The sequence below is a fragment of the Coregonus lavaretus genome (assembly GCF_964263955.1).
Source record: "Coregonus lavaretus genome assembly, contig: HAP1_SCAFFOLD_364, whole genome shotgun sequence".
Classification (NCBI taxonomy): Eukaryota; Metazoa; Chordata; class Actinopteri; order Salmoniformes; family Salmonidae; genus Coregonus; species Coregonus lavaretus.
Genome location: NW_028158284.1, coordinates 333,297 through 340,810, shown reverse-complemented (window position 1 = coordinate 340,810; position 7,514 = coordinate 333,297).

Genomic DNA, 7,514 nt, shown 5'->3' with positions numbered 1-7,514 from the left:
GCCTGACACACACACACACACACACACACACACACACACACACACACACACACACACACACACACACACACACACACACACACACACACATTCCCTCATGCCCCCACACACTCCGTTTCATGCAGACTGCATCACTACATATTTCCTATTTCATCAAATCTTATCTCCATCCCTAACACCTGGATTCCATCTCAAATGTACTTTTATTATTATTAAATGCACACATCTCTCACAAGACCCCTCCCCAAACAAGCGCACACACCTCGAAGAACAATATTTTTCAAGTCTGAAGCTTAGTTCCTAGCTTGGCAAGGAATGCTGTTCATGCTTTCACTCAACATAGACTTAAATCTTTGCCTGAGACCTGAAGGCTTGCATTAACTCCCTAAGCTAATTCCCAGCCCTAGGCTTTAACTCAGCAGGCTAACACAGTCGCAACAACACAGTGCAGTAGTCAGTCGGAGTTGATATAAATCTCAGATGAGCTGTTATTTGGTGTGTGTGGGTGGGAACTCGGAGACTATCTGATTCCAGTGAGCACTAGGCCCGGTACCTCTGATCTCTGAGTGGGTGTTTAAAATCTCTGATCATTACTGCGGCATCGCACCTAATCCACACGGCCACCTCTTTTACACGCAGCTAATACCAACTACCAGTCCCTTTTAACAGGGAGATAAAGGTTGCATTCCCTTGCTCAGACGTTGCATGCATCAACCAATGGTTGTGTGCCACGTCATCGCCTGTGTCATCAACTGACAGATTGCTATAACATATGATGCCGTTAGTTGATACGGAAAATACCTAAACAGGCGTTGTAAGATCTGGCAGGCAACGCCTGGGCAGAGGAACGCGCCCAAACAGACTCCTCAGAGAGAGAGAGAGAGAGAGAGAGAGAGAGAGAGAGAGAGAGAGAGAGAGTTTAAGCCCCACTCTCTTCAACATATATCAACTAATTGGCGAGGGCACTAGAACAGTCTGCAGCACCCGGCCTCACCCTACTAGAACCTGAAGTCAAATGTCTACTGTTTTCTGGTGCTTCTGTCCCCAACCAAGGCGGGCCTACAGCAGCACTTAGATCTTCTGCACAGATTCTGTCAGACCTGGGCCCTGACAGTAAATCTCAGTAAGACAAAAATAATGGTGTTCCAAAAAAGGTCCAGTTGCCATGACCACAAATACAAATTCCATCTAGACACCGTTGCCCTAGAGCACACAAAAAACTATACATACCTCGGCCTAAACATCAGCGCCACAGGTAACTTCCACAAAGCTGTGAACGATCTGAGAGACAAGGCAAGAAGGGCCTTCAGCGCCATCAAAAGGAACATAAAATTCGACATACCAATTAGGATCTGGCTAAAAATACTTGAATCAGTTATAGAACCCATTGCCCTTTATGGTTGTGAGGTATGGGGTCCGCTCACCAACCAATCATTCACAAAATGGGACAAACACCAAATTGAGACTCTGCATGCAGAATTCTGCAAAAACATCCTCTGTGTACAACGAAAAACACCAAATAATGATTGCAGAGCAGAATTAGACCGATACCCGCTAATTATCAAAATCCAGAAAAGAGCCGTTAAATTCTATAACCACCTAAAAGGAAGCGATTCCCAAACCTTCCATAACACAGCCATCACCTACAGAGAGATGAACCTGGAGAAGAGTCCCCTAAGCAAGCTGGTCCTGGGGGTCTGTTCACAAACACAAACAGACCCCACAGAGCCCCAGGACAGCATCACATTTAGACTCAACCAAATCACGAGAAAACAAAAAGATATTACATGACAAATTGGAAAGAATTAACAAAAAAACAGAGCAAACTAGAATGCTATTTGGCCCAGAATACCTGACCACTGTGACTGACCCAAAATTAAGGAAAGCTTTGACTATGAACAGACTCCGTGAGCATAGCCTTGCTATTGATAGAAGGTGTAGTAGTAACATGGTATAGTAGTCATGTGTCATGGTGTATTAGAATAAACATTATGTAATAGAATGAACATGGTGTATTAGAATTAACATGGTGTATTAGAATTAACATGGTGTATTAGAATTAACATGGTGTATTAGAATTAACATGGTGTATTAGTATGAACATGGTGTATTAGAATAAACATTATGTAATAGAATGAACATGGTGTATTAGAATTAACATGGTGTATTAGAATTAACATGGTGTATTAGAATTAACATGGTGTATTAGTATGAACATGGTGTATTAGTATGAACATGGTGTATTAATGTGAACATGGTGTATTAGTATGAACATGGTGTATTAATGTGAACATGGTGTATTAGAATTAACATGGTGTATTAGTATGAACATGGTGTATTAGAATTAACATGGTGTATTAGAATTAACATGGTGTATTAGTATGAACATGGTGTATTAGTATTTGTCATGGTGTATTAGTATGAATATGGTGTATTAGTATGAACATGGTGTATTAATTTGAACATGGTGTATTAGAATTAACATGGTGTATTAGTATGAACATGGTGTATTAGTATGAACATGGTGTATTTGAATTAACATTATGTAATAGAATGAACATGGTGTATTAGAATTAACATGGTGTATTATAATTAACATGGTGTATTAGAATTAACATGGTGTATTAGTATGAACATGGTGTATTAGTATGAACATGGTGTATTAATGTGAACATGGTGTATTAGTATGAACATGGTGTATTAATGTGAACATGGTGTATTAGAATTAACATGGTGTATTAGTATGAACATGGTGTATTAGAATTAACATGGTGTATTAGAATTAACATGGTGTATTAGTATGAACATGGTGTATTAGTATTTGTCATGGTGTATTAGTATGAACATGGTGTATTAGTATGAACATGGTGTATTAGAATAAACATTATGTAATATAATGAACATGGTGTATTAGTATGAACATGGTGTATTAGAATGAACATAGTGTATTAGTATGAACATGGTGTATTATAATGAACATGGTGTATTAGTATGAACATGGTGTATTAGTATGAACATGGTGTATTTGAATTAACATGGTGTATTAGTATGAACATGGTGTATTATAATGAACATGGTGTATTAGTATGAACATGGTGTATTATAATGAACATGGTGTATTAGTATGAACATGGTGTATTAGTATGAACATGGTGTATTTGAATTAACATGGTGTATTAGTATGAACATGGTTTATTAGTGTGGGTCATGGTGTATTAGTATGAACATGGTGTATTAATGGGAAAATGGTGTATTAGTATGAACATGGTGTATTAATGTGAACATGGTGTATTAGTATGAACATGGTGTATTAGTATGAACATGGTGTATTAGTATGAACATGGTGTATTAGAATTAACATGGTGTATTAGTATGTACATGGTGTATTAGTATGAACATGGTGTATTAGTATGAACATGGTGTATTAGTATGAACATGGTGTATTATTATGAACATGGTGTATTAGTATGAACATGGTGTATTAATGTGAACATGGTGTATTAGTATGAACATGGTGTATTAATGTGAACATGGTGTATTAGAATTAACATGGTGTATTAGTATGAACATGGTGTATTAGTATGAACATGGTGTATTAGTATGAACATGGTGTATTAGAATTAACATGGTGTATTAGTATGAACATGGTGTATTATAATTAACATGGTGTATTAGTATGAACATGGTGTATTAGTATGAACATGGTGTATTTGAATTAACATGGTGTATTAGTATGAACATGGTTTATTAGTGTGGGTCATGGTGTATTAGTATGAACATGGTGTATTAATGTGAACATGGTGTATTAGTATGAACATGGTGTATTAATGTGAACATGGTGTATTAGTATGAACATGGTGTATTAGTATGAACATGGTGTATTAGTATGAACATGGTGTATTAGAATTAACATGGTGTATTAGTATGAACATGGTGTATTAGTATGAACATGGTGTATTAGTATGAACATGGTGTATTAGTATGAACATGGTGTATTAGAATTAACAAGGTGTATTAGTATGAACATGGTGTATTATAATTAACATGGTGTATTAGTATGAACATGGTGTATTAGTATGAACATGGTGTATTTGAATTAAAATGGTGTATTAGTATGAACATGGTTTATTAGTGTGGGTCATGGTGTATTAGTATGAACATGGTGTATTAGTGTGGGTCATGGTGTATTAGTATGAACATGGTGTATTAGTATGTGTCATGGTGTATTAGAATTAACATGGTGTATTATTATGAACATGGTGTATTAGTATGAACATGGTGTATTAGTATGAACATGGTGTATTAGTATGTGTCATGGTGTATTAAAATTAACATGGTGTATTATTATGAACATGGTGTATTAGTATGAACATGGTGTATTAGTATGTGTCATGGTGTATTAGTATGAACATGGTGTATTAGTATGAACATGGTGTATTTGAATTAACATGGTGTATTAGTATGAACATGGTGTATTATAATGAACATGGTGTATTAGTATGAACATGGTGTATTATAATGAACATGGTGTATTAGTATGAACATGGTGTATTAGTATGAACATGGTGTATTTGAATTAACATGGTGTATTAGTATGAACATGGTTTATTAGTGTGGGTCATGGTGTATTAGTATGAACATGGTGTATTAATGGGAAAATGGTGTATTAGTATGAACATGGTGTATTAATGTGAACATGGTGTATTAGTATGAACATGGTGTATTAGTATGAACATGGTGTATTAGTATGAACATGGTGTATTAGAATTAACATGGTGTATTAGTATGAACATGGTGTATTAGTATGAACATGGTGTATTAGTATGAACATGGTGTATTATTATGAACATGGTGTATTAGTATGAACATGGTGTATTAATGTGAACATGGTGTATTAGTATGAACATGGTGTATTAATGTGAACATGGTGTATTAGAATTAACATGGTGTATTAGTATGAACATGGTGTATTAGTATGAACATGGTGTATTAGTATGAACATGGTGTATTAGAATTAACATGGTGTATTAGTATGAACATGGTGTATTATAATTAACATGGTGTATTAGTATGAACATGGTGTATTAGTATGAACATGGTGTATTTGAATTAACATGGTGTATTAGTATGAACATGGTTTATTAGTGTGGGTCATGGTGTATTAGTATGAACATGGTGTATTAATGTGAACATGGTGTATTAGTATGAACATGGTGTATTAATGTGAACATGGTGTATTAGTATGAACATGGTGTATTAGTATGAACATGGTGTATTAGTATGAACATGGTGTATTAGAATTAACATGGTGTATTAGTATGAACATGGTGTATTAGTATGAACATGGTGTATTAGTATGAACATGGTGTATTAGTATGAACATGGTGTATTAGAATTAACAAGGTGTATTAGTATGAACATGGTGTATTATAATTAACATGGTGTATTAGTATGAACATGGTGTATTAGTATGAACATGGTGTATTTGAATTAACATGGTGTATTAGTATGAACATGGTTTATTAGTGTGGGTCATGGTGTATTAGTATGAACATGGTGTATTAGTGTGGGTCATGGTGTATTAGTATGAACATGGTGTATTAGTATGTGTCATGGTGTATTAGAATTAACATCAATTTTCAATCAATTTTATTTTATATAGCCCTTCTTACATCAGCTAATATCTCGAAGTGCTGTACAGAAACCCAGCCTAAAACCCCAAACAGCTAGTAATGCAGGTGTAGAAGCACGGTGGCTAGGAAAAACTCCCTAGAAAGGCAAAACCTAGGAAGAAACCTAGAGAGGAACCAGGCTATGAGGGGTGGCCAGTCCTCTTCTGGCTGTGCCGGGTGGAGATTATAACAGAACCATGCCAAGATGTTCAAAAATGTTCATAAGTGACAAGCATGGTCAAATAATAATCAGGAATAAATCTCAGTTGGCTTTTCATAGCCGATCATTAGAGTTTAAAACAGCAGGTCTGGGACAGGTAGGGGTTCCATAACCGCAGGCAGAACAGTTTAAACTGGAATAGCAGCAAGGCCAGGCGGACTGGGGATAGCAAGGAGTCACCACGGCCGGTAGTCCCGACGTATGGTCCTAGGGCTCAGGTCTCTCAGTTGGCTTTTCATAGCCGATCATTTAGAGTTGAAAACAGCAGGTCTGGGACAGGTAGGGGTTTCGTAGCCGCAGGCAGAACAGTTGAAACTGGAATAGCAGCAAGGCCAGGCGGACTGGGGGCAGCAGGGTGTCATCATGCCCGGTAGTCCTGACGTATGGTCCTAGGGCTCAGGTTCTCAGAGAGAAAGAGAGAACGAGAGAATTAGAGAGAGCATACTTAAATTCACACAGGACACTGGATAAGACAGGAGAAGTACTCCAGGTATAACCAACTAACCCCAGCCCCCCGACACATAAACTACTGCAGCATAAATACTGGAGGCTGAGACAGGAGCGGTCCGGAGACACTGTGGCCCCATCCGAAGAAACCCCCGGACAGGGCCAAACAGGAAGGATATAACCCCACCCACTCCGCCAAAGCACAGCCCCCGCACCACTAGAGGGATATCCCCAACCACCAACTTACAATCCTGAGACAAGGCCGAGTATAGCCCACAGAGGTCTCCACCACAGCACAAACCAAGGGGGGGGGGGCGCCAACCCAGACAGGAAGATCACGTCAGTAACTCAACCCACTCAAGTGACGCACCCCTCCCAGGGACGGCATGAAAGAGCACCAGCAGGCCAGTGACTCAGCCCCTGCAACAGGGTTAGAGGCAGAGAACCCCAGTGGAGAGGGGAACCGGCCCGGCAGAGACAGCAAGGGCTGTTCGTTGCTCCAGCCTTTCCGTTCACCTTCACACTCCTGGGCCAGACTACACTCAATCATATGACCTACTGAAGAGATAAGTCTTCAGTAAAGACTTAAAGGTTGAGACCGAGTCTGCGTCTCTCACATGGGTAGGCAGACTGTTCCATAGAAATGGAGATCTATAGGAGAAAGCCCTGCCTCCCGCTGTTTGCTTAGAAATTCTAGGGACAATTAGGAGGCCTGCGTCTTGTGACCGTAGCGTACGTATTGGTATGTACGGCAGGACCAACTCGGAAAGATAGGTAGGAGCAAGCCCATGTAACGCTTTATAGGTTAACAGTAAAACCTTGAAATCAGCCCTTGCCTTAACAGGAAGCCAGTGTAGGGAAGCTAGCACTGGAGTAATATGATCAAATTTCTTGGTTCTAGTCAGGATTCTAGCAGCCGTATTTAGCACTAACTGAAGTTTATTTAGTGCTTTATCCGGGTAGCCGGAAAATAGAGCATTGCAGTAGTCTAATCTAGAAGTAACAAATGCATGGATTAATTTTTCTGCATCATTTTTGGACAGAAAATTTCTGATTTTTGCAATGTTACGTAGATGGAAAAAAGCTGTCCTTGAAACAGTCTTGATATGTTCGTCAAAAGAGAGATCAGGGTCAAGAGTAACGCCTAGGTCCTTCACAGTTTTATTTGAGACGAC